The sequence below is a fragment of the Oryzias latipes genome, chromosome 16, assembly GCF_002234675.1.
Source record: "Oryzias latipes chromosome 16, ASM223467v1".
Lineage (NCBI taxonomy): Eukaryota > Metazoa > Chordata > Actinopteri > Beloniformes > Adrianichthyidae > Oryzias > Oryzias latipes.
In genome coordinates this window covers 948514-975689 of record NC_019874.2, presented here as the reverse complement: position 1 = coordinate 975689, position 27176 = coordinate 948514, and the positions used below count along the sequence as shown (strand labels likewise).

At 40.3% G+C, this 27176-nt stretch overlaps 1 protein-coding gene and 2 long non-coding RNA genes across 7 annotated transcripts in view; 2 read left to right on the top strand and 1 right to left on the bottom strand.

Annotated features, from left to right (window-relative positions):
- Window positions 1-27176, top strand: part of LOC101164139 (receptor-type tyrosine-protein phosphatase U) — a 286898-nt gene that overhangs the window by 35481 nt on the left and 224241 nt on the right. The gene's annotated exons all lie outside the window — the stretch shown is intronic.
- Window positions 18002-19198, top strand: LOC111949006. 2 transcript variants are annotated; one of them, XR_002875018.1, is made up of 3 exons: window positions 18002-18042; window positions 18670-18749; window positions 18828-19198. It is a non-coding gene; the product is annotated as an uncharacterized LOC111949006 (long non-coding RNA). The 2 variants fall into 2 exon arrangements; XR_002875017.1 differs by lacking the exon at window positions 18002-18042 and having other exon boundaries at window positions 18251-18749.
- LOC105353753 lies at window positions 19203-20229 on the bottom strand. The gene is made up of 2 exons (XR_002875019.1): window positions 20186-20229; window positions 19203-19470 (listed from the first exon to the last, which is right to left on the bottom strand). It is a non-coding gene; the product is annotated as an uncharacterized LOC105353753 (long non-coding RNA).

Sequence of the window (27176 nt, the reverse complement as noted above, 5' to 3'; positions counted from 1 at the left end):
CAACAGATCCTTAAGGACAGGCTCAACAGGGAGAATAGAGGAAACCACACCAAGGCACGGATTGATAGAGAGAGGTGGATTAAGAATATTTCTGACCGGGAGCTGACTCAAACGGAGAAAGAGGTAACAATGGGGACACCAAATCATATCCCCGTGGTAGACCTCATCACAGCTACAGAAACGGCCATAAAGAGGAACAATCTGACTGGATCTCAAGCTGAAGAATTACGACTCAAAATTTCGGCGGCACTGTCCAGTGCCAAACCACCACCGTCCAATCTTTCCTCAGATGAAAGAAAGGCCTTGACAGCCCTGGAGAAGGACCAAGTATCAACATTTTACCAGCGGATAAGGGGAGATGTACTGTGATCCTGAATGCGGCGGACTATGAAGCCAAAGTTACCAACCTACTCAGTGACACCACCACATATGAAGCACTGAGAAGAGACCCAACCAGCGGCTACAAGAAAAAGGTTATAGACTGCCTACAAAGACTGGAGAGAGATCAAATCATCGACAAGCCTCTTTATTACAGACTGTACCCGGTTAATACCACTCCATGCATTTATGGCCTCCCAAAAATCCACAAGGAAGGAATACCACTGAGACCCATTGTCAGCAGCATTGACTCAATAACTTACAACATGGCTAAACATCTGGCTACTATTTTGGTCCCTCTAGTTGGCAACACAGAGCATAATGTTAGGAATTCACAAGATTTTGCAAACAAAGTCAAACATCTTCTGACGAGACGATGGTGTCTTACGACGTAACTTCCCTCTTCACCTGCATTCCCACCACGGAGGCAGTGATTTCAGTGAGGAAGAGATTACTGCAGGATTCTCAGCTACAAGACAGAACAAATCTGACACCAGACCACATCTGCGAACTGTTGGAAGTGTGCCTCAACTCCACATATTTCCAATTCAGGGGAAACTTTTACATGCAGAGGCACGGCTGTGCTATGGGCTCTCCAATATCACCCATTGTGGCCAATTTGTACATGGAAGAAGTCGAGAGAAGAGCCCTGGACTCTTTCCCAGGTACTACTCCAAGCCACTGGTTCAGATATGTGGACGACACTTGGGTCAAGATCAAAAGCCAAGAAGTGGAGACTTTCACAGATCATATCAACGCAGTTGACAAGAACATAAAGTTCACCAGGGAAGACACAAAGGACAACACCCTAGCCTTTCTAGACTGTGCTGTGATCATTGGAGAGGTCCTGGAGTGATAAAGCAGCTGGGTCGGTACAATGCATATGGAAATGAACCGAACCGAAACTGCCGTATGGAAACAGTTCGGTTCAACCACGTGTATCCTTACACCCCTACTCTTTCATCACCAGAGGGATTTTTAAAGGGACAACCACCAACATTCTGTTTTTATGCTGCGTGCAAACACAACACAATTCATGAATCAAATTCGCAGTGGATGCTTCTATTTGGTCGCTTGTCAATTTTGCTACTGGACGCTTGTCCAAAAATATGTTCAAAAACTTAACTTGGACTCCAAATTAATAATAATAATAATAAACTTTATTTGTATAGCACCTTTCCAGATAAAAATCACAAAGTGCTTCACAGTACAACACGATAAAACAACAGTAAAACACAGTAAAAACACATGTTAAAAAGAAATTAAGAAAAGGCTATTTTAAAAAGATATGTTTTTAGCTGCTTTTTAAAAGAAAACACTGAGTCCACAGATCTGAGGCTGAGTGGAAGAGAGTTCCAGAGGGATGGGGCCACCGTGGCAAAGGCTCTGTCTCCTTTAGTCTTTAAACGGGTTCTCTTAACAGCCAGCAGACCCTGGTCACATGACCTCAGTGACCTGCTGGGAGTGTATGGCTGCACCAGGTCTTTTATGTAGACTGGTGCTTGGTCATTAAGAGCTCTGTATGTTAAGACCAGGATTTTAAAATGCACTCTGTAGTGAATGGGGAGCCAGTGCAGCTGCATTAACAACGGGGTGATGTGTGAGAACTTGGATGAATTGGTTAAAAGCCTAGCAGCAGCGTTCTGGACAATCTGGAGCCGTTCTAGAGATTTTTTACTTAAACATGTGAAGATGGAGTTGCAATAGTCGAGACGGGAGGATATAAAACTGTGAATGAGCATCTCCATCTCAGAACGGGACACAACTGGACTCAATTTTGAAATGTTTTTTAGATGATAAAAACAAGAGCGAACGAGTGACCCGACATGGGAGTCCAGGGATAAAGCCGGGTCTAAAGTTACACCTAGGTTCCTGACAGAGGGCTTGATAAAAGAAGCAAGTGAGCCGAGCTCATGGATTATCTTGGGGAGACAACTGTCAGGAGCACAAACTAGGACCTCAGTTTTGGCTTCATTGAGTTGGAGAAAATTGCGTCTCACAAGCTCTGATCACTGACATAAAATTGTAATTGGATGCTCCTGACACGTGAATTGTATTCGTTGTCAATGCAGCTTTAGGCTCATTAAAAAAAAAGCACCATATTGAGCCATAGAAACCACTAGATAGCTTAATACACAAAACACCATGTCTTATGTACTCCAATGATTAACAGTCCAATTTTACATAAACAAACCCTCAGACCCACTGAATTCATCATGAGCCTGGATAAATTGTACACAATGCCCCTTTATGTAGAGACAATTGTAATCAGTTCTGTATATACACAATAGGGAGGTTCACACTGTAACTGTGCCATGGTGTAAGCCAAGGGTTGGCACTGCCAGGCCTCGAGGGCCGGTATATCTGCATGATTTCCAGATATTCTTGCCCTACTCATGGCTGATTACCTGGTTCAGGTGTGTCCAGCCAACCAGAGCATGCCAGAGCAGGATATGTTGGAAAACATGCAGTGCCCACCCTGGGGTAGGCGAGCTGCTTTGGTTCTGTTTTCACCTCAGTCCATTTGGTTATTTTCTAAACCTTCTGAATCCCTTTCATGGGGTTGCTGGAGCCTATCTGAGCTACGTTTGGGAGAGGGCTAGAAAGGCCCGGACAGGTCACCAGTCCGTTGCAGGGCAATACAACCCCAAAAACGCACGCCCAAGTGTCACAAATTAACCCATGAAGCAGGTTTTTGGATTTTTGGTAGTCAACTAGATTTCAGCCAGGGTCTTTTCATTGTGAGGGGAGAGCACTAACCACTACACCCTGATGAAGCCTCTCTTCATCTTAGTCCATCCAGTAAATTTTACAAGGATGGTCTTTTCATTTGTTTTTTTAATTGGCCGAAATGGCGACCACCACAAAGCTACCAAAACTGGCTTCAACTGATGCAAACTAATTGGTGGAATCAATGCATACTTTGTCCAACTGCAGAGACACAGAGCCATTGGTCTTTTTAAGATGCTTAATTTCAGGACAATCACTAAAAGTAATGGCACAAATCTTTTATCAGTTTTAAGTAATATACATCCATTATTGTATTGATATGGATATTCCTAATCTGTTTTGGGTTAGTCTGAACAAGAAGGACGTAACTAAGGTGCTTGTGATGCACAATATTTTCTTCTGGATTATTGTTTGAGCTCAAGGCAAACACTTAGACTGCTGTTTATTGATTCTGGAGATGTTTAACTGCCAGATAGAAAACATTGTAAACAACTGCTCTGTTTAAGAGAGACAGCGATCTCTTTAATGACACGTCTATGTATGAATGGAAAATCAATATTTTAGGGGGATTCTTTCTGTTTTTGTTTTCCACTAAACCACTCACATTTGACAGATAAACCATAAAGACGCAGATCTTGTTTGCTGTTTTTTATCTTAAGATGAGTCTTTTATTGGCTTTTCAAAATCGATTTGCATGCACACCACAGGAAAACTTGGCCCAGATATTGGCAATCCGTTTTTTTTCTACACTAGCAACTTAAAAACGCTGGCCTTTAGAAACTATGTCAGCAGACAGCAGCCAATAGACTGCAGGATTGGAGAGTAAATCAAGGAATGAAAACACACTTAGTGCAGAGATCATAATTACAGCATGGTCTGACCTTGTCATGTGCAATATCCATTTAGCGCCAGTGTTAAGATAGGATGCAATATTCTACTGAATTGTAAATCCAAACTCACAGTGTAGGAATGTGTGGATGGTCTTAAATTACAGCGAGAAAGCTGGATACTTGATGGAGCCTGAAACAGATCCCAGGGCTTTCTCATGGAGGAACTTGAGAGGTGGCTCAAATAATTTTAGAGTTTAATTATTGCTAACGTTCATGCAGCGTTTCTACGACGAAGCTGAACACCGAGTCCTGAAGGCACACACTCCCTGATGCGTGACCATTTTCTCCACCTGTAATCGGTTTGGATGCAAAGGTCTTGTAGACCCGGCCTTGTATATCCTTCTCTCACGCCCACTTCCTGACCTTACTGTTCATGGTCTAAAAAATGTGTAATTCTGGAGGTGAACCGCTGCTCCTGAGATTAAGTTATGCATCACTCTCTTAATTCCTGCAGACAAGTGTGCGTACACGGTGAACCCAACTTCTGCAGCATGTCACCAACTAACACATGGCATAAATCATTCTCTTAAACGCTACATTAAGTATTAATCATTCTCAGTGCTGTCACTGTCACACTGCTTGGTGGGCCACAGGCATGCAAAGTGTGATTAATGAAGGTGCAGATTTACGGAGCCATTTCTGATCCTGCACCCCTTTCACCTGATGGTCGACATCAGGAGCAGCTGGACTGCTGATCTTCTCAAACTCCAGCACCCACCGTTATGTGGGATAACATTTTCTTTGGTGTGGAAAAGCTTATTCCTTTCATTGGGCAGGTTATAACAGGAGATATGTAATACTTGAAGAAAAGTCAATTGAATTGTATTTCTTTGAGTTTAATGTCTACTTATTTGAATATTCTTAAATTTCAAAAGCTGTACTCCATTTTCTTGACTCATCTTAATGTAATCTCTCTCAATCATATCTAATAGCCCACAATCTTAGACATACCCTTCTTTTCCTGTGTTCCTGTCACTGACTGTGTATCAGAACTGGACTGAGTTTTTTTTGGTTGTGAAACGAACGTCACAATGTTGGAGCCAGACGACGTCAGTGAGCAGCAATTGGTCCGAGTCACCGTTTACCAATCAAACTTTATTCATAAAGCACCTTTCATATAAAAGCATAACACAAAGTGCTTTACATTAAAACAAAACAGAATAATATAAAAACAAGCATGAAAATTAAAATAAACAAGCACAATAAATAAATAAATAATAGGGCCCCCTCCCTCCGGACCTACACACAGCCCCCCACTCCTTTCACACAACCCACCCCCTAACTGATGGGGAAAGACAATGAGAAATAAGAAATAGGCTGGTTAATAGGTTTCTATGGTAACGACTCTTGCCAAATGGGAGTGAGGAAGTCCACACCCTTACCATCGAAAGCAGGCTCAGGAGAATCAGTCAACCAAAAGTTTCAAACACTCCACGTGAGACCAAACACTTCCATTGAGTGAGTTATAAACTGATGGGTCAGTTTATGACTTGAATAACTAGCACTATAGAAAAAAATGTGGAAAAAAAGAGAATGATTAAGAACGTGTTATAAAAGGTACAAAGCAAGAATGGTTGTTCTGACGAATAGAATGTTTGAGTAACAGCTAGAGATGGGTTTCGTTTAGGTTTTAACGGTACTACTACTCTTATTGATACTGCTTATCGATCCGGTATTTTAACGATACTCTTATCGAAAAATAAATAACTAACAAATTTAGAACATAAAGTGTTTTATTTCCTTATTATGCAACAACATTGTTTTATTAACAAAACATTTCACTTTATACATGATAATGTTACAATACAACCCTGGAATGCACGTGGATGTGATAGACCAGGGCTCGGCTACCTGAACCACTCAAAGAGCCATTTGGATCAGTTTCCCTCTGAGATGAAAGCACAGGGAGCCGCAACACTAGATGTGTTAGAAAAAATGTTTTTACCGATATATCACCATAGTTCATTTGGCAATACTTGTATTGATTCAAAATGCTGTCAGGTTATTCATTCAATTATTTAAACTAATTATTATGTGTAGCAGCAGTCCCAGTATAGCAAAAAATCAAAAATATTAAATATAGACATTTGAGTTAAACATTTAGATCCTGAACTGAGGTGAGGATTCAGACGGAGACCAACAGGGAAAAAGCGATGACCCTTATAGTACTTCTTGTCGAGGAGGTTTATGAAGAGGCTGCATCTACAGTAAAACCAAAACACAAGAGTTTGGGGAGCAGTTGGTAAAAAAAGAAAAGGTTTCAACAACAGAATTGAAGTCTGAGTATAAAGTAGAAAATGTATCAAAACGAAATTTGTTCACATTTCAGCTTATCCCTTGAGGAGTCGACACAACAAATCAGCTTTCTTTGACTCACACAGGTGGTTTGGCAGAGATTTTTACCCCGGATGCCCTTCTTGATACAACCCTGTATTTTATCTGGGCTGGGGACAGGCACAGGGGGACCCAGACTTTGTCCTCTTTGTGGCTATATGGTTGGGCAGTAGCATGAAGGGTCTTGCCCAAGGATCTACAATGGATGAGGCTCATTACGCCTCCTGGGAAACAAACCCTGATTTCCCATGTTCTAGTCCTAGGTTGGGAACCACTAGTGTTAAGAACAGACACAGACACAGAACACAGAACCAGTGGGTACAACTTATAGATGCTGCAGCGATTTTGCGTCAGGATGGATGGCCTTGAATTCTAATAGATCAATGTGCCAAACTTATGGAAACATCCCTGAAGATATAATTAATACCAAAGGGATTTCTACGAATTTTTCAATTTAACAATAGACTTTGTACATAGACTTCAATATTCAGTGTATTTACATTTTTTTAAACTATTCACCTCCCAAAGGATCAGGTTTGTTCATCCTCGCAGTTTTTTGCAGCTCTTATCCAAACAGCAAACACAGCACTGCCTTAAACGCAAAAAGATACATTTAGAAAAGCCTTTCGTTTACTTCCATCATACACCTTAACAGTTTAAAGAAAGAGGAAGTTGCTGACAAGAGGTTTTTTTATAAATAACATTCAAACATTGAAATAAACACCTAAAAATGTTGATATGAGAAAAACACGTTTCCAATAACTTTTAAGCCTCAAAATATACAGTGAAGTGTTTTTAATCAAATCTAATCAAAGAAAAACGTTTCAATAATGCTGTCAACAAAAATCTTTTCATTATTGCAGTTTTAATGGCCACCCAAATCCTCAGTGGAGGCAGAGTTCTCTTCGTCATGGCTCATCATGTTTCTAAACTGGCCTTGCAGATATGTGCGGTGGCAGCATTGGCTTCAGGATTAACACTCTCCTGTCTTGCACGCCCCACTCTTGCCACCCCTTTACCCCTCGGTGAATCCGCTCCTGCTCTTACTGCCACTGCCCTCGCGCTGATGTTGATGCAAAGTGAAAGACCACTGGCGCTCATCTGACATCCCCTTTCAGCCCCCTTCTGTGTTCGGTGTCCAATCTACTGCCTTTGTATTCCATTTGCTTAGCTTGGGGCCCTGAACATTAAACTCCCGCTCCACCCTTCGTCCCCCCCCTTTACTGCACTGCTGCTGGGTTTTTGAACTCTTACTTGCAGCTTATGTGGTTTGGCGAGCCGAACGAAATGAGATACAATGCATAATTATGCTGTCAGAGGGCATCATGATGGGATCATCATAGTCCCTTGATGTCCTGAAAGGGCCCCTTCTCCTGCGTTTTAACACTACTATCTTCATAGCCACAGTGGATGTTTTGAGAACTTTTGCCTACTGACAAATATTTGCTAGACATTAGGCCTGGGCGAAAAATCGATTGAATTAATTAATTTGAATTTTTTGTGATTTCAAAAATAACTAAATCGAGTTTTTGTGTAATGGCGCATTTTGGCTCCCCAGAGCTTCCGTAGCATTAGTTTCACACGGCGGTATGGCAAGCGACAAACAACAACATAGCACACATGAAACAGCAAGCGACAACATGACAACCAGTGAGAGTGGGAGACCGCGACTCCTGCTGCTTCATCACCGCTCTGATCAAAAATCCCGCACCATCACAGCTCTAGTTTAGATCTTGTGGGACACAAAAAATGCAACTTCTTCAGTACCGATAGTCTGCTACAATGACAATGTTATTAAAAAGAACCCACAGACTTACTGTACTTTAAAAGTGTTGAAATTACATGAAATGCACACATTCCCTTGTATGTTTAGTTTTAAAGAAGTTGTATGGCTCTCACAAAAATACTTTTAAAAATATGTGGCCTTCATGGCTCTCTCTGCCAAAAAGGTTCCCGACCCCTGCTTTAGAAAATGGTGCTACTCTCAAGGTGAATGTTTGTCTCCTTTTAGTCTAGACTACAAAGTGTGACTGAAAAGGCCCGTTCACACCGGGAAGAATTTCGCCGCGTTTAACGCCTCGTGACTTAACAAAGGGCACCAATGTGAGTGTGCACACCGACGCGAAAAAACGCCACGCGTCAAAGCGTCAAAAAAAAAAAAACGCCTCGGGTTCATTTTTTTTTTTCGACGCGTCGCGTCAAAATCTATTCGACCAATGAGAACGGCGCTTTTGCACACGTGTCTGGAGCTTCTGAAGTTACAGTAAAACACAACTTGGGGGCGCTCAAACACAAAACTGCCTTGCTGAGCACACATACCAGCGAAGAAGTTAGACGCCAAGTAGCGTCTACACTGCCGCGAAGAAATAATGACGGACATTCTAAAATATCCCCGAACCAAGCACCAGTTGGAGCTACTGGTGCTTGAAATATTCATGTTTTCTTTGTATGATTCTGACAAGCGTGTAAATACTTGCTCTCTTCTTCTGAGTGAAAAGCGACTTTAAGAAGCGTAAAGTTGCGCAGCGCCACCTTGTGTACAGGAGTATTTCTGTTTACATTAAGCGCCATCTAATGTCAGGGAAGGAAATTGCATGTTCACTCCACTCATCGTCAGCGAAAATCGCCTGGGTGTGAACACAAAAAACGTGGCGAAAAACGCTGGCGAATAACGCCTGGCGAATATTCGTCCCGGTGTGTACGGGCCTAAACACTGCTGGGACTTTGATTCCAATAGTGAGTTCATTCATTTATTATTTATCCCAGAGATGGGGGTTACATTTGTCTTGCGTTCGATTAAATAAAAGCAAAATTTGCTTTAAGTTGCCTGCCGTTTGTACTTTCCTTGCTTTCCTTAAGTAAGGGGGGGGGGGGGGGGGGGGGGCACAAGAAAAAGTCAGAAATAGAAATAAAAATAAATAAATAAATAAAATTGGAGATTTTATTTTTAGGCCATATTGCCCAGCCCTACTAGACATATTCTTTGGGACTAGATGAATGTATATGCATGAAGATTGCTCTGATCCTCCGCAGGTTGAACTTTGCAGATAACTGTTGCACTTACCCCATATGCAATTGAAGTTTGGTGGCTTTGATGCCAAATGGGAGTGTTTTCCCTCTTTTTCCACTAAACTTATTGTGAATGAATTCTTGTAAGAAAAGAGTTAAAAGTCCAACCAAACCAATACAAAGCAATCATAGCATCAAGCTGTGAGAGAAAATAAAAGAAATGCTACATCTCACATACCATAATCTTGCTTATTTCTGTCCTTTGGTTACTTCTTATCAACATCAAACCAAAATTCTTTTCAGTGCTGTTTTATTTTTTCCAAATTATCAGTGGTTTTATTGTAAAGGCCTCTAAAAACAAGGTGGAAATGTGCAAACTTCAGTTGCATTTGCATCATTTGCATCATTTTACTGTGGAAGAATGAACCTTTAGTTCTGTCTGGATATTTTCTAATTTAAACAATCACCATGCTCTTGAAGTAAAATGGAAGGTGGACAATCCAGTGAGACTCAGACTCAAGAGTGTGAAGTTAAACAGTTTAGAAAAATATTTAAATTAAAGCTACAAGTAGCATTCAGCAGGGTCGAGCACGTGCGACTGCCCCACCAGCAACTTCCTGTTCGAGCCGTTTCATGTCGTTCTTCCTTCTGCATTCTGGAGCTGCAAGCTAATGTTAACATGACATTAATCCTGTTAGATAAAACAGGATTAATGATAAGAGCGCAACTCAAAAAGACGATTTCAGAATAAAAGTGCAACTCAAAAAGACAATTTCAGAATAAAAGCACAACTCAAAAAGATATTTTCAGATTAAAAGCACAACTCAAAAAGACAATTTCAGAATGGTGCAAAAGCAAATCGGCACCTGAGAAATATTATTGTGCTTTGGGTTAAATCTTTTGGTTGCAAATTATGGGTTTTGGTTCTCAATTTAGGCATTTTGATTCGCGGATTTGGGGTTTTGATTCGTGGTTTTATGGTTTTGATACATTAGGCGCGGATTTGACACCATAGGCGTGCACCTAATACTTAAGAGCATATATGATTTAAAAAAAAGAATTTTTGGCTCATATGTTTGTTATTTTCCCACTAACAACCACGAGAGGGCACTGTTGGTTTGTGCATCAGTATTTGCTGCTGACAGGATTGCAGAAGAAGATCTTCCAAAACAAACATGGAGGAGAATCTGATTGTTTGCCTCCTGAAAGTTTTTTTATTTGCTGCGAGACATTATTGTTCTTGTTTTTCAAAATTTGGACTAATGCGTGACAACGCGTCCTCAAACTGGGTTACAGAGAGACAGAAGTACCGCTGAAGGTGCCGTCATTCAGATGCAGCTTCTACAGTAGACAATAAAAGATCACCATAAAAAAAGACCGAATGATTTGTTTAAGTTGATGTGTTTACCGAAGATTGTTTAGAGCTCCTCAAAATACATAAACCTGATCTCTCAATGTCATGCATTGTAAATAAGATACAGTCAATGCTTCCATGTTAGGATGAGGCTGAAAACTTGTCAGTAGCTTCTCCCAGGCACAACTAGAGTATCTAGTGTATGAACCAATTTTTGGACAAGCATTGAGTATCAAATGCTTGATAGAAGATAGAAGATAGAAAAAAAAAGCAACGAACACGACTTTGATGAGTGAATTGCATTCAGTGTAAATGTAGAAATACGCTGGGAACCTCAGAAGCATCACACTTTTCTCCCAAAAGTGTGACTTATACTCCAGAGCGACATACAGTATATATTGTTTTCTCTTCTTTATCATCTATTTTTGTGCTCCTGCAACTTATACTAAAATACTGTAACGTTGGATTTCACATGACCACGCTCTGTGTCCATCTCTTTTACAGCCATTGGTACATAGGCACATACTGTACATTTAAACTGACAGCTAACAAATTCAAACAATGAAACTTTGTGATAGATGTTTGTCTTTATTGAAGTTCCACAGATCTAATAGTAATTTCTGTATAATTTCATTTTATGATTCCGAGTTTTTGGCCTTCTTTGAACATCTTCTCTGTGCCTAAGCTTGATGGATTCTTTAGGAAAAAAAGGTGAAGCGTGCCAACATGGTCCATCTAACCATTGGATAGTGTAAGTAGGATATTAGAGAAGCAGAGCCGCTTAAAGAACCTTTTAGCCTGGCTCTCTGGTCTAATACCAGGTGTCCCCCTGGTATTTTCCCCTTTAATCTTCTCAGTGAGCAGTCTCAAACTGCTTGATCCCTGATTAAGACCTTTAACTTATTTTACTTTGGCTGAGTAATGAGGCTATAAAAGCCTCATTGTGAGGATTGGTCTGAAAATGGCTCATTGCATGCAGTCAGCAATTTAAGACTCAAAAAGATACAGTGAAACTTTCAAAGTAAAACCTGTAATTTTACAGCGCGGTGCAGAGTTTCATCACTATAATGAGGAGCATAATGAAATATAAGACACTTGAGGATTGCAAAATGTCTGTTTCTGTTCTCTTAACGTTTCATTTCCTCCCTTCAAGACCTTTCCAATGACGAATTTGCACCTTTGTGGATATTGTTGCACAAAAGTGCAGTCATTTTCAAAGGGTAGGAGAAAACCCTGAAGTAGATGCTTCTTGAAAGGATTGGATTATTTTTTGACCTTTTCTAAATCGCTCTGGTCTCTGAAAAGCAGCTAAACCCCTCAAAATATATCCAAGGTAAAAATGTGTTAGGGGGGCATAAATGTCCTAAAGAATCTGATTCCTCGTCTGAGCAGAGATTTGATGCTCAGACTTTTTGATTCTTTTCAACTTTGGAACAAAAAGATGTATTTTGCTATGCAGCATTGCTGAGATTCTCACACAAATGTTAGTATAAAGAAAGAAAAAAAAAAGTTTAGTTATTTAATCAAGAAGGACTTGAATTGATTGGCTTTGGGAAATTAAAAGCAAACCCGTCTTTAATTTGACGATGCTGCATATTTGATAGATGCTTCATTTGATGTCTTTCGGCATCCACATTTGAAAGAGAATTGGGTCATCTCAGATGAATTTAAGCAGGGAATTAAATACAGAGGTATAGGCATAAATTTGTAATGTCAAATCTCAAATGTGCAGCACTTAGGCTTGTGTTTTGTCACTGTTTGTTAAAGGGAAACTTCTGCTGCGGATGATGAAAATCAACAATGATGAAACAGCCTTGTCTCAGCATGATCTCAAATTGCTCTGCAGATGCAGCCTCTCCCACATTCCCTTTCTCAGTGAGTGTGAGCCATCTGTGGCTGCAAACCTTTACTTCCCTCCGCACGGGTCCCACGACTGGAGCTCAATATGTGAGGATTAGGTGGACGTGGCCTGTTGGGGTTTCTATCTGTGTTCTGAGCAGCTGGGGGGGACATTGCAGTGGAAATATAGCAGGGTGGAGATACGTATGTGAACCTCCCTAAGCCCTCATGTTGGTTTAGTTAATGAAGCCTGATACATCATAAGACAACTGGGAATCAAAGAGACATTTTCAAGAAAGACTCTTCCATGCATTGCTGTTAAACATGGTTACAGTGCTCATATTTCAGTCTGCTTTAAAAATGATTATTTTAATGATAACATATTTTAAATGGGTAGTAATATGTTACATGTTTGGTAGCTAAAGGAATATTTCCAATTGTGTTTCTCAGCAAATTTTGACCAATAGGCCATCAGTGACAATTTACGTCAGGATTGATGTCAGTTCTTTTTTTTTTTTTTTAAATGAAAAGTCCTTAATGGTCTTTCTTATTTACAAAATGTTGCATGCTATTTTTAGTTAAAACACACATTCTTAGACGTATCACATTGACTGGGTGTGGGTCTGTCCTCCAGTTAGAAGGTCACAGGTTCGCTTCCCAGGGCGGGCAATGAGCCAAATCCAGTGTGGGTCCGTAGGCAAGACCCTGCATGCTGCTGCCTATCTGGTTCTCTCTGTGCCGTGAAAATACAGTGTTGGGTCAGGAAGGGCATCCGGCGTAAAACTCTCTACCAAAACACTTGTGCGAATCAGCCAATTCACCGTGGCAACCCCTAACGGGATAAGCCGAAAGGTGAACATTTCTATCAAATCCCGTTTTTACAGATATGTAAAAATCTGTAATATATCTAGGTATTGGCTGAATACAAAACACATCAGTGTGGTAGAGTCTTTTTAAGATATGAGCTTGAATAAGATTACAATATTGCCAGTCATGTAACTCAGCGTCTGGATTGGTGGCTTGTGGAGGCGACCACAGAACGGGTTAGGTTGGTCTATCAAAGTAAGTAAAGAAAATAAGGCAAGCCAATCAAAAGTAGCCATTAAAAAAAAACTGACTTGAAACCCAAAAAGGCAATAATACAAAAAAACACAATCGTGAAAACAAAAGGGGCTAAAAAAGGATTCTGACCAACATGAAGTAACAGAAACCAGATAGACTGAAGGTAATAAGAAATCAGTTAGGCTAGTTCAATTAAATGTAAACTAAGGTTTAAAGCTTTTCTTAAAAACTCAAAGTCTAATAGATAATTTGTGAAAAGCAGATCTTCACACTCACTTTCCCTAAAGAGGAAAACATGAATGTAGATGTTGTGTGGTGCAGATGTGCTCTATGTTCTTTGTTGGCCAGCAGTCATCTGTAACCGTCGGCTCCTCTGAATCGTGCTAGAGGTCCTTTTTTTTCAGCTTCTGTCTTCACCTGCACAGGTTTAGCCTCTCTGTGAGGCTAATGGGAGCCAAAGAGACCCTGTTCTGCTTTCCTGTAGGTGCTTATAGGTTAAATATGATGTTTGGGTAAACAAATCTGCTTTGGCTTTGGAAATGCCACATGCCTTAGGTATGAAATAAATAACAGAAGTATTCTGGCAGCAATCTGACTAATTATTCTGGATCTCACAACTGCTGTCTTCCTTTAGATCTGTAATCTCAGAACCCGTGCACACAAAAGCACACCTTTAGCATGACCACGGAGTGAACGCACAATTCAGCACGCTGTGTTTTCCTTTGAGACGTCGGCACATGTGAAAGCCCTTCAGCGCTAACGCTGATGAAAGCCGCTCAGGGATTTCTAGAATTGCTTTTCTTGGGTTGAGTCTTAGCTCGCCAAGGAGAAGAGAAAAGACAGCTGATCAGCGGTGAGACAGAGTGGCGTTACTGAAAGACCCTCATCTGCCTTTCTGTATGACTCAGTGGAAAATGTACCCCGGGGAGAGTGGCGCCTCTGAAGTTAAAGTCTGGCTTCTGGGGTAAGTTTGAGCCCATTCTTCAACCCTCACCTTCTTCACAATAGGCCAATAGTTTAATTAGCTCTAACTGTGAGTGTTGGCAGCCTTCCATCCCTCTGTTCCCACTCAGACAACCTAAACACTGCCCCCTACTGGTTGACTGTAGTCCAAATGGCAGTGCCCCTCCCTTTCTTCTTTCCCTTTTTCTGTCACTCTTAGATTATTTTTGCAAGATTTTACTGACAGACCCCAGCAGCATTTGCATTTCCCATCTATTGATTTTTATCTTAAAATTGATTATATATGATAATGGATTAGTTTATGTAAATACATAAACATATTGTTTCTCATGAAATTTCAGATCAGACTGCTAGTATTGATAGATTTTTTGCTTTGGTTTGATATCTAAATGCAGATTGGTGAAAGGCTCCCTCTGGGGGAGTCCTCAGAGAGCTGTGACTGAAGCACAGATAATCGTTTTGAGCGTGGCGTTTTCTTCCTTTCATCTGTGCTCCCTGGAACACGGCTCAAGCGAGGCCCAATGGTCCACGCTAACTCTAAGCCTGGTTTCTGCCCCTCACTCTCCTTTCTCCTATGACACGGTGTCGACAGCACCCTGTTGAGACCCATTGAATGGGTGTGAGCGCAGCCGATTCTTTACCCGCTCTATTTTCTGGTGCTTCCACTTAATTTTGAGTAATAATACCTGAATGGATGAAAATGAAGCAGAATGATGTGGAACATGAGCTGCTAAATTACCTGTTTGAAAAAAAAGGCAGTTAGTGAACAGCACAGTCACAGGTTTTTATGGTTCTATCAAACAGCATTTCATTGACTTTAAATGAGGTACTCCTGGAGATTGTTGTTGTTGGGAGGATCATCTGTCTCTAAACGTAAAAAAATCTTCGAGTTTGAAATCACATCTGGCTGGACCAACAATGTCTAGAAAGTAGACCATGGGGGGGGGGGGGGGTGTTGACCACGACTCCTGCTGCTTCATCATATTCTCCGTGGGAAAGACGGGGTTTGTTATAATTGAATTCAAACCTTAGACCCCAGATATGAGCTGTATTGTTCATCCTTTAGAGAATGCTGCTGCTCTCAAGGTGAATGTTTGTCTCCTTTTAGTCTAGACGACAAAGTGTGACTGAAAACACAGTTTGGACTTTAAGTTAGTAACCTTTTTGTTTTGGACAAGTGAAAACAAGTGTAGAATAACAAAACAAGACAAAAATTATGTTAAACAAGAAAATTATATAAAACAAAATTATATAAAAACACAAGTCAAAAAGGGAGTTAGAAGAAGAAAAATGTTATACTTAACTTTGATTCTAAGAGTGTGTTCATTTATTTATTATTCATCTCAGAAATGGGGGTTACATTTGTCTTGCGTTTGATTAAATAAAAGCAAAATTTGCTTTAAGTTGTCTGCCGTTTGTACTTATTGCTTTCCTTAAGTGTGTGTGGGGGGGGGGCTCGGGAAAAAATCGGAAATTGAATTAAAAAAACTAAAATCGGAGATTGAATTTTTAGACCATGTCGCCCAGCCCTACTAGAAAGCATGAAACACTTAACGACTTATCAGCACGTGTGATGAGATAGACTTAGATTGTTTTTAATGTGATAACACAGACAGAGCCATTTTGGATTGATGTTTTTCTGGAATGTCACCTTAAAGCTGTGGTGAGCGTTATTACCGTTAGCTTTGGTTTCATGGACAGCTTTTGTGTTTGCCCAGTGCCAAAATCCCAGAAGGTTTTAGTTTCCTGATCATCACAACTGTCCTCCTTGTGTGGTGAAGTCATATCGGAACCTCTTTTGTTTCAGGGTTTTGAGTACTTGTGCCTTGGTGTTCTGTGAAATAGTTTCCAGCTAATTGGTATTTTGTGCTTTGGCATTTTTTGATGGTTTCGCCCATTATTTCTCGCGGGGGTCGATCACTACACCCCAAATTTATGTCCACTAGACCAGTGTTTTTCAACCTTTTTTGAGCCACGGCACACTTTAACCTTGACAAAAATCCCGCGGCACACCAGCATCCCAAAAAAAAAAAAAAAAAGCAGAAACTCATAGTCTGTTTTGATCTACAGCCCCCCCCCCCCGGCAATCTGACGTGCATTTTTGTGATAATTGTGGCAGAAAAAGCAAACTGTATGTTCGTTGTGTTTTCAAGACGCTGTCCCTTTAAACCAATGCATCATGGGAGATGTAGTGTGAAAACTGCGAGAAAACGGCAGAAAGACTCGCGTCTCTGAGCTTCATGGTTTTGTTCACTTGTTCCACGGTCTGACACCGGATTCTGTGGAAAGTTACATCGCTAAAGACGAGCTTTAGCTGGTGTTTTTGTCGGAACTGACTGAGTTATGAGCTAAATTGGAACAAGGAAGTGGAGACTTTAACCACTTCTGATTGGTCAGACTGATGACATGTGATTAAGCCTTCAAGAATGATTGGTGGAGTCGTGGAGACAGTAAAAGCTGCGGGACTTTTCCTTACACAGTTATAGCTGCAGCTATTTCGCGTTACCGTCATTCTTATCAAAATCTCTTTAATAGAATCAAATAAACACAACGAAAAAAGTATTTTATGATCGTTTATATTCCTAACTACTCAGTGTTTTATCAGGACCTGTTTGGATGAACAAAGAGCTGATTTCCTGGAGATGGTTAATGTTTTTAGATCAGTTAATGAAAACTTTGTTGTCCCTCATGAAGAGGGAGGGAGGGGATTGTATCCTCATTGAGTTCTATAGCTTCTTATAATAATCATTTTCTAAGGGCAGAATTTGTAAAGTGGGATGTAAAGCTTCAGTTTTTCGTCTCCTTTTACATCTCTCCGGCTTCAGATGTCATTTCTGTTTGTTTTTTATATTTCTTCGGTCCTCCATCTTTGATTGAGCGACTGCCTGTGTGTTTGGGGCCTCTAAAGCAGCAGCGTTCCTGCATATCACACAGAGGAATAGGTGCCAACATGCCAGTAGCTCTCACGCTGGTTTTCCAACAATTATAAATGATCTGAGAGTGGACTGGCTCATTGGGTGTCGCAGCATTAAGATGGATGCAAAACAGCACCCGATTGGACAGGTGGTATGGTGTCAAAATAGAGCCTAAAGTATTGCGCATCAAAACAGTAAAACCGCGCATCAAAACCCCAAATCTGCGAATCAAAATGCATAAATTGAGAACCAAAACCCACAATTTGCAACCAAAAGCCTTTCCCCAAAGCACAATCCTATTTCTCAGCTGCCGATTTGTTTTCTCGCCATTCTGAAATCCTGTTTTTGAGTTGCAGTTTTATTTTGAAATTGTCTTTTTGAGTTGCGCTTTTATTTTTTGAGTTGCGCTTTTATTTTTTGCGGTTTTGATTCTAAAACCTGTCGACACGTAAAAACAGCGACATGTCAGTCAAGGGGAGGGGAGGCGGGACATCCCTGATATCCAGAAGCTCATTGGCTGCCGAATAACACCGAGTCTTACGTCAACAGACCAGTTTAGAATGTGCCGGTAAGTTTTTCATGTTTTTCATATCTTTTACTATATTAAACGATCAAACTTGTACTTTATTTAACCAGAGGACGCCAGCACAGTCAGATGAGGAGCTCCACCAGTAGCTGCTAGTGAAAAAAGATGTTAGAAAGTTAGATGTTGCATGAAAAACTATCACCATAGTTCTCCTGTGTTAGCATGCTAGCTAGCTCAATGCTAGCGGGGTTTCCAGCTCTTTTCATGACTTTTATGGATTAAACAAAGTCGATTTTTTACCACAGTGTCAGGATCGGTCATGTAAACCTGGGAATAATTGCCCGTGGATTGTCACTATGGTTAATCAAATATGTTATAACCTATAAGGTTTCTCAATATTTTTCAGGGTTTATAGACAGAGGGAATTATTGAACAGAGCAACAATATTGCTGTGCCATATTTACAAAATGTATGCGTCTGCACTATGCAGACTGGCATGATTCTGGTATGAGTGAATCAGAGCAGAGTAAATTGTAGCAGACCAGCAAAAACGTGCTTTATTCCCCTTAAAATTATTCCAGTATTAGACATCAATAGAATTATTAGTATATTTAATTGGGTGGTGGTTTTAAAATTGACTATTGCTGTATGTCTGTTGTTTTCTATAAGGGCCGTTGTTATGCATACCATAACAAAAAAGGCAGGAATACTGAGGCAGCTACGACGTGGATGTCTACAACTTCTTTAAGGTAAAGAAAACAATTTTAATCTTAATTTTTCTCTTCTTTTTTTGGTTAATTAACTTTGCTGTTTTTGTTTCTTTCCAGATGCAGGCCCCAAAGACGTCCCAGTGTGATGCAAAGGCTGTCCGGCTGGTTCACAGACATCTCCTGTCAACTGAAAGAGAAGCCTTTAACATAGTTGTCCATTTTGACCATGATTGCATTGACAACATGCCCAGGCACACTGTCTGCTTCCCATTTCTCAGTGCCTGGACGAAAACAGTGACTTTTCCACCTCAAGTCTTTTAAGGAGTTTTAAAAACAGTTATTTTAATTTCTCTGAATTGTGGTTCAGAATTTCACAGAATCTAATGCACTTGACTCTGTGTTTCAAAGATGATATTTGCAAAACCATCAGTCTTTTGTACAAAACACATTCAATGGTCAAACATTAAAAAATGAAGCTTTACAAAATACCAGTGGTGATTATTAGCCATTTATTTTCTTAAGGGGGGCAGTATTTTGTAAGGCAGATGAGATCTGTTCACATTGTTAGTTTTTGTTACATCCTGCTGTGATGACATGCATAGATCAGTACATAGATGTTAATGTCTTGGCCATGGTTTTCTGATGTCCCACAAGGGTTGAACAGGTCTGAGAGGAGAGAGGACAGCCACAGAGGGAACAACGACTCCAACAGTTTCCTGCTCTGCCTGGTTTAAGTTAGACTGTCATCGTCCACAGCATCCTGCACACAAAGAAAAATGTATTTAAGAAAGTTAAAATGTGTGTGTGTGTGTATGTGTATGTGTGTACTCAGTAGCTGCATATTGTGAAAGGTAACTTCCTGTGTTAACCTGCAATCTTTAAGGTTGAGAATAAAATTATTTTGGAATACAGTTCAGAATCAGAAAAACTTGTGGGAAATTTGCTCTGGTACCTCAAATAAAAATTGTGTTTCTGAATTGTGTTTCTTTTATTTATTTATTTTAAATAGGGATTAACTTGATCCCAAACTAGGAAAGGTGTCACTTTCTTGCAGCAATATGTTGCTCTGTTGTTCAATCCATCTGTGTAATCCCTAAGGAAATATTGAAAAACCATATATATACATGAATGTACTTCTTAAAAAACTATTTGATTAACCATAGTGACAATCCACGGGCAATTATTCCCAGGTTTACATGACCGATCCTGGCACTGTGGTAAAAAATCGACTTTGTTTAATCCATAAAAGTCATGAGAAGAGCTGGAAACCCCGCTAGCATTGAGCTAGCTAGCATGCTAACACAGGAGAACTATGGTGATAGTTTTTCATGCAACATCTAACTTTCTAACATCTTTTTTCACTAGCAGCTACTGGTGGAGCTCCTCATCTGACTGTGCTGGCGTCCTCTGGTTAAATAAAGTACAAGTTTGATCGTTTAATATAGTAAAAGATATGAAAAACATGAAAAACTTACCGGCACATTCTAAACTGGTCTGTTGACGTAAGACTCGGTGTTATTCGGCAGCCAATGAGCTTCTGGATATCAGGGATGTCCCGCCTCCCCGACTGACATGTCGCTGTTTTTACGTGTCGACAGGTTTTAGAATCAAAACCGCAAAAAATAAAAGCGCAACTCAAAAAATAAAAGCGCAACTCAAAAAGACAATTTCAAAATAAAACTGCAACTCAAAAACAGGATTTCAGAATGGCGAGAAAACAAATCGGCAGCTGAGAAATAGGATTGTGCTTTGGGGAAAGGCTTTTGGTTGCAAATTGTGGGTTTTGGTTCTCAATTTATGCATTTTGATTCGCAGATTTGGGGTTTTGATGCGCGGTTTTACTGTTTTGATGCGCAATACTTTAGGCTCTATTTTGACACCATACCGATTGGACAGGTGGCAGCTGTAGCAGGGAGCTGGTTCACAGCAGGCCAAAGGAGTATGGACCTGCGAGAGCCGCCCTGATGCCAGCAGACAAACAGGTGGGAATGGATGGTCAGTTGGGTGGGACTCCAGTACGGCCAGCCGGAGGTGGAAGCTGTTAAAAAGCAAAACTACACTCTGATTCCGACTTTTATCAACCTTCCATATGTTTCTAATGCTTCAGACATTGTTGGGGTGTGGTCTGGTACTGTTGTGTAGAAACGTCCCCCGGGACAGTAAACTGAGCTCACAGCCATCTGGAGTAGCAGGTTGTCTGTTTGTTCCGCAGTGGAGGAGGAATCTGATGTTTTTTCCCCTTTCTCCTAAATCTCTCCACGAAAACAATCCTGAAATCCCAGTACAAGGCAGTGCTGGATGTGTAGCTTTAAAGTTGTCAAAATCTATTTTGGAGAAAAATTGCAGCAATCTTTGTATAAATAATCAGCAAGTATTGCTTACAGCGAAGACCTTTTTGACACTGTGGATTATAGCTGTCTGCAGCTGTCTGGGAAAAATATCTGGTGTAGCCTGCTTCCAACCTCCTCCTCACATAAGTAGACTTTAATCCATTCCTGCGTCCCCTCTACTGGAACAGTGTCGCAGGTGGCATTAAACATCTTTGCTTATAATCTTTTTAAACGTCAGACACAAGTCGAAATAGACGGTTCCTTCTCTGATTCTGTCTTTGGAGCAGGGCTGGCCAACCCTGGTCCTCAAGAGCTGCAGTCCATCTTTTCCGTCTCCAGACGGAAAAGATGGACGGAATGACAAAGTCCCAGTGTTTTTACTGTAACAGATTTTTGCTCTTTCAGTCATCAACAGATGAACTCTCTAAACCAGGAAATGGTCTGGAAAAGACTGGAACCTGTGCTGTCACGTCACCTTTTTTAGAGGTTTTTGATACGTTGATGTCGTAGACAGTTAGAACATGTACCTTTCCAATCGTTCCCTTTTTGCTTGTTGGTACTCAGAGTTTTGGACACAGCTGACTGGAAACAGCCCACATGCTTTGCATGTCTGAGTGTTGAATGAGCCTCTTGATGGGGTTTAATAATCTTTTTCATTGTTTCAGCTGACAGCTCCCTCGTTAGGGCCCATGTTTTCTGTCAGCCAGCTGCAAAAGCTTGTTAAACTCGTCAGGCACTCGCTTTCAACTGTGGGAGAAAATTTGGAAGTGTGGAGGTCCATCAGTGCGGTAAAATACTACTGAGTCACATCCGTTTACTCCATACAAAGGAAAACATTCAAATGAAATACAGTAAACCCTTGTTTATCGCGGGGGTTACGTTCCAGAAAGAACCCGTGATAGGCAAAATCCGTGAAGTAGAAACCTCTATTTTTTTTTAACAATTATTATACAATTAAATACTCTGTTATACATTGAAAAGAAGAACAAACCATTTTACAGGCTCAAACATTTGTTTCACAAATCAAAGTACTTTAAAAACGTTTTTTTTTCAACAAATAACTTCTGTACAGTACTGTCAAATAATAATTTTAATCATCAATGTGAACAGAAGGCTTCAAATCGCGGAGATTAGCCCCGCCCACCGCGACCCGAGAGTAATTGAATTAAACGGGAGAAAATTTAAAATGATCATGAAAAAAATACAAAGTACAAACGGACAAATAGTGGCTCAGGTGTATTTCAATGCTCTTCAGTCTGAGAAGCTGCAGTGTTTTCTCCTTCTGAAGCCCGCGGTGCAGCTGTGTGTTTGTTCGGGAGAAGAACATAGTGATTGACAGTTGGTGTCGCTCTTTTTCTATGGGTTTTAGAGAAACAGGAAATTGCAAGATGATTTGCATGTACGTAATTTGGAAAGCTGATTTACGTACGTGTACTTATTAAACTGCAACATTATTGACGCGCAGGTAGAGAAGAAGCGGAGTGACTTTTTTAGCCAATCAGAATGCAGAACACAATGCACGATGCAAATCCGTGAAGTAGCGAAACCGTGAAAAGTAAACCGTGATATAGCAAGGGATCACTGTACTCTAAAAGTGATTATTATGGCCTGCAGTCCTGGACTGCACTGTTTTTTGCAATTCTTCCTTCTTATTGAGCAAACATTTCACTCCACCACATGCTGAAAAACTCACCACATTTTGGATGCAGCTAGTGTCTGGTGAAAGTGAATTTTGGGCATAGCGATCGACCGCCGCAAGAAATTATGACATCAGTGTGCGAAGCAAAGCCATCAAAAAACTGAATGGGGGCAAAACCTCTTACGAGGTTCAAAATAATATTTCAAAATCTGCTAACAAAACCAAAACACAGGCATCGGGTATATTCAAAGACATTGTTCAGAGTCCATGGGAATGACCTGCAACTTTGAAGCCCTATTTGTGTTTGTCAAATTTCACATTATGGCACAAAATGCTAAAGAAAACTCGTTTGTGCAATCTTTAGAACATTTCAAACTCACACCATCTGGTCAAGTCTACAACCACAACCAGAGTTTTGTTGACCTTTGACCTCTAAAAGAGGCCCTCAACTAGAATTTACCCAAAACAATCACTTTTACTAACAGTTACAAATTTGAATTCCTCCAATGCCTCCAGGGATTTGAATGTATCGTCATATGAGCATAATTTGGAAGCTACTTGAAAAAAGTAGTTGACTTTAAAGCTTGTAGATTTTGAATGGCGTTAGCCTGGCGAGCTTGTAAAAGTTACATTTCAATGTTGCTCGTTGGTTTTTTACCAGTATATTGGGAAAATGTAATACATGATTGACATATGACATGAACATCTCCGAAGGGTGGGCGTGGTTAAAAAAAACAACCCTCTGTTGCCAAGGAAGTTAAACGGCTGCTTTAGCAGATTTTTCTAAAAATTACATAGACCTGTTCATCAGGCAACCAACAGGTAAAATGGTTGTTATAGAGATAAAACCACAGAAAAACACACCATTTTGAAAAACAAAAGTTTTTTTTCATGAATTTATTATGTGCAGCTCTGACCAGGGTGGCAGGGGCAGAGAGGGAGAGTGAGTGGCGTGTAGCAGCCGCTCAGCCAGTGATGGCGAGTCAAAAGGGGGTGGTGAGGGCAGGCAGACATGGCGTCCATACAACCCCCCTTGTGACTTTAATTTAGCTTTTTTAAAAACCAAAATGTGACATTTTTTTCACTAATTAACATTTAAATCTTTACATTATTTAATAATAAAAGTCTTTTTTTTCTGTGGGGGCTGCACGGTGGTGCAGTGGTTAGCGCTCTTGCCTCACCGCAAGAAGGCCCCCACTCCACCTGAAACAGAACACCAATGCAAACTCCCACTTTCTGTGTGTGGTTTGCATGTTCTCCCCATGCATGTGTGGGTTTCTCCAGGGACTCTCACTTCCTCCCACCCTCCAAAAACATGCTGCAGAGGTTCATTGGTTACTCTAAATTGCCCGTGACAAAGTTTCTTTAATTTTGATGCTAGCATGTCTGAAGTGACAACGTTTGATTTGTCTTCCTGAGCTGCAGCCTGATTGCTGCTGTTTTAAGATTAAAGGCATGCAGCACATTTCTAGAGTTTGCAATTTAGTTTTGACTACTGTGGTCATAAGCAACAAGAAGGATCAGTTGAAATAGTGGCAGTTTGCTGGGGTCAAAATAAAGTTGGTGGAGTTTTGTGACGGTGTGTTTAGTTGTGAAGCTTCTCATGGATGACGCACTTTTACCTTTGTAAACACACAGGCTTTGGGCTGTTTTGGAATAGAAATCAAAAAGGTTGTAAAGGATTGTGGTGCCCTGACTTCATAAGGCTTTAGTCACAATAATGAGTCACCATCATTAGTGGACGCTTGCACTGACTATTGTTCAAAAAGCACCAATGATGATGGGCGTTTTAATTGTTCTCATCTATTAATGAAGCCTGTTCTCATAGGAAATAAAGTCCCTCCAGTTCCCACCCTTCATTAAAAGCCTTTATGATGTCTGGACAGCTTCCAAAGCTGTCCTTCTAAAGTTCACATTATTTTTTGTCCTTTAAGTGAATCCCTCATGAAATAGTTTCATAGTATAAATGAAAAAAGGTGTTGTGTTTTTTTTATTGATAGAGTATCTTGTGATGATGCAACTTCTTCTCCAGAGCTTCCAGGCTTCTCAGATTTACAAAGCCCTCCCCCCAAAGCCGAACTCTTTCTGAAGAAAAACCTCTTAGAAGCAGTTCACATGCTTGTCTTACAACCAAAAAGATGTATTTCCCAGAGATAAGAATAAGGATGTTTTGTTCAGCTTTTTGATGATTATTACAAAACCTTTTCCTCGGTTTTGAAGTATTTTTTTTAATCTCATGACTTTGATTTTCGTGGCATTTGGAACGGATCCCCAGGCGGTGGAGGGGCTTTTATGAAGCATAAGAACACTTTTTCAGAAGGTTAGGATTGTACCCTGTAAAAAGGGTGAAATTATCTGTTTCTTTTGTCCTCCTCTGATGTTAAAGGCGAGGAAAAGGAAAGACACTGAAGCAGACGCGTCTTCTAGTAAACGGCAAAAGAGCTGTAGATTTTGATGGAGAAACAACAACAGAAGGAAAGGCGAGGAAAACGCTTCCCATCCTTTTGTGTGATCCGTGCATCCGCACGTTAGTCGACTTGAAAGGCTGCAGATTGTGGAGACAGCAATTGGCTGCCTTTATGTGAGTGGAATAGACAGGCAGCTGTGCGCTGAAGCAGCTGCGGGGTATGTGCTTTAGCAGAGTTGATAGATGGAAGTTTTCTTTTCCCCCAAGAATTGTGACACTACAGGTAGTTTGAAGAGGGAGTCAAATCTCTGTTGTTCTGGGTTTGCACACATCTGGCCATGATTAGTTGAAATGACAAGTGCCTCCAGCTCATATTTGTGTCAAAAATTGATTGTGATGCTCAGAAAAGCATGTTTTTTACCTACTTTGCTTGTGACCTTTAGATGAACCTGTTCTCTTTGGGTCAGGAAGGGCTTCTGCAGACGGTTTTATGAACGCAATGATCTGCCTCTTTCCCATAAACTGGTTATACAACCTCAGAAAGGTCATTTAAAGTTGTTTAAATTACTTTTTTTATTTGTTTTTTTCACAATAAACCTGTACTTCTCAGTTTTGCTAAGTCTAAGCTTTAGTTTTAGGTATGTATCTCATTCAAAGTAAACATTTTCTTAGTATCGTATAGCATAAATTATCTTAAAGTCCCACTAAGATTATCTTTTCATCATTTTAAAAGTTCTTTTAGTCTTTTAATGCCCCTTTTAGCCAAAAAAACAAAGCTGTGGTGTTTTTCTAGGTCTTCGTTTCTGTGGAACAGCATCAGAAATTCACCACAGAGTTTTGGTGCTTTACAGAATTGAATCGGTTAGTTCAAAAGGGGCCCAAGTCCAAGAGGTTTTTTTTGATTTGAATTGCATAGCTTAAAGGGAGGCTACACCAAATGATTCCTACTTTACCCAGATTTAGCACCAGTTCATAGCTTCCAAATGCTATAATATGAAGCGCCTCACTTTTATAGTTTCAGAGGACTAGCAAACTAAAGTCTCTGGACTTGGGCCCTTCTTGAATTAAACAGGGGTGCTGCCATATTGAATAACTAGTGCTGCCAGCTATGGGATAAAGCTAAACCAATGCAAGAGAGGCCCAAGTCCAGGAATTTTGCACTTAATGCATTTTAGATGTCAAGCATAGTCAATTCATTACAACGGACTTGGGACTTTTTTGCACATAATCCAATAGCTTTTCCCTTGAAGACCATAAAACATGTAATATCTCTATTTAGAATAATTGTGGACTTGGGCCCTTTTTGAACTAACCGATTCAATTGTAAACTTGGATATTAACTAAACAGTGATAAATTCTATACATTTAGTTTACCTCTTCATCTTATTCTGAAATTCAACTTTATATTGTAGCAAAAGCATCAAATCCTCCATTTTAATTTAATTTGAATGAATTTTGATCGAAGCCTTCACTACAGTTTTTATGATTTTTTTATCTAACCCTCTTTCTTGACTCCCCGGCTTAAAACCATCAACAGCAACACATTAGGATCTTGTGGAACGTCCCTATTTTGAGACTCTCTTTAATTATTTCTGCAAGGAAGCTGTGGATATTCATTTACTTTTAACTTACATTTCCTAATTAGGTTTTTTATGAAGTGGCTGCCCATCATCGTCTCTAAAACCATTGGGTGTGCTTAGAACCGGAGCCCAAAACAGATGCTTAAGACTGAGCCAGCAGGCGCTTGAGACTCTCCTGCTAATTAAACTGATTTATTCTGTGCTCCTTTAGATTTTGGTTTGCTGTCACAGTCCACTTGTGTCCCCCGCCTAACCTTCTGTGGAGATGAAGGGAGCTGCAGAATCAAGATGAATGTTGCTAAGTAAAGAGAAAGGATGGGAAAGCAGTTTCAGACAAGAAACTAACCCAAAATACAGCATTTTGGTTAATAAGTGTCACACTAATCACTGTATCCTATCATGAAAAGACGATTTTTCCCCCCCCCAACTTAAAAACCTGAAGGTATTAAGTAGGAAAGAGATTATTTATGATCTGTTTTTTCTGAGAAGCAGAGAAGAGTAGCTTGGACC